This window comes from Mandrillus leucophaeus, unplaced genomic scaffold (assembly GCF_000951045.1).
Source record: "Mandrillus leucophaeus isolate KB7577 unplaced genomic scaffold, Mleu.le_1.0 Scaffold22, whole genome shotgun sequence".
NCBI lineage: Eukaryota > Metazoa > Chordata > Mammalia > Primates > Cercopithecidae > Mandrillus > Mandrillus leucophaeus.
In genome coordinates, this window is record NW_012102254.1 from 6411714 (window position 1) to 6412956 (window position 1243).

General features: G+C 41.3%; 1 pseudogene; it reads left to right on the forward strand.

Annotated features, from left to right (window-relative positions):
- Positions 1-8: 8 nt before the first annotated feature.
- LOC105540488 overlaps positions 9-1243 on the forward strand; it is a 12437-nt pseudogene continuing 11202 nt past the window's right edge.

Sequence of the window (1243 nt, forward strand, 5' to 3'; positions counted from 1 at the left end):
GCTATGCATTTGTGGAGTTTAAGTCTGAGGATTTTGCCAAGATAGTTGCTGAAACAATGAACAACTAACTACCTGTTTGGTGAAAGATTCTTGGAGAGTCATTTTATGCCACCTGAAAAAGTATAGAAAGAACTCTTTCAAGACTGGAATATTCCACTTAAGCAGCCATCATATCCATCAGTGAAATGTATAATTAGAATCAGCACTTACACAAAAGCTATGGAAGGAGGAGCGATTTAAAAAGAAAGAAGGATTACTCAGGAAGAAATCAGCTTAAAAAGGAATTGATTATGATTTTTCTTCTTTGATTTTACAGAAAATGGAAAGTATTTCAAAAATGAATTGTCAGATGTCTACAATAGCCCAGGTTTTATGTAAGAAGAAGAAAAAGGTTTTAGGCACTTCTGACACTCCTGACAAGACAGTGGATATCTACGGCCCCACATTGGTTTGTACATCAATATTTTTAAAGAAACGAAAATCTGAAGGGCTGAAATGAATGATGATGATGAAGATAATGAAATAGTTTTCAAACAGCCAATATCCTGTGTAAAAGAAGAAATACAAGAGACTCAAACACCTACACATTCACAGAAGACGAGGAAAAAGCAATCAGTGATATTCAATGTATACAGATTTCTTCTGAAAAATATTTTCATGAGAAAAATACAAAAAATTAACTGGGCAAGTTGGCTCACACCTGTAGTCCCAGCTACTCGGGAGGCAGAAGTGGATCACCTGAGCCCAGGAAGTTGAGGCTACAGTGAGTCGTGATCACGCCACTGCACTCCAGCCAAGTCAAGTCATTACATTTATCTTGACCTATTCTAGGCTGGCTTAAGGGGAATTTGTATTAAGAATACAACAGGCAACCTCACAGACATCTAAGTACAAAACTCTAAATATGGCCACACCATGGAAGGCCTGCCTGGGCTGGGAGGTGGTCTTCCTCTCCTGCATGCCTTCACTCTGGACTTCTGCTCCATGCTTGTGCTCTGCTCTGCAGATGAACATTCGGCACGTGCTCCAGGCTCCTCCAGCCTCTGAGGTTTTGGCTTGCCCTGACAGTACCCCTGGTCCCAGTGTTACTGGACCTTTCCATACAGATGCTCCTCTGCAAAAAATCTATTGAAAACTCTGTGTCATTTCCAATGAGCAGGAGAGAGAATCTGATCTGCCTAGCAGTGAGGGTGGGAGTTCCCTAGTTGTCCCTGGATTTGTAGTGCTGCCCTTTCCAGAGACT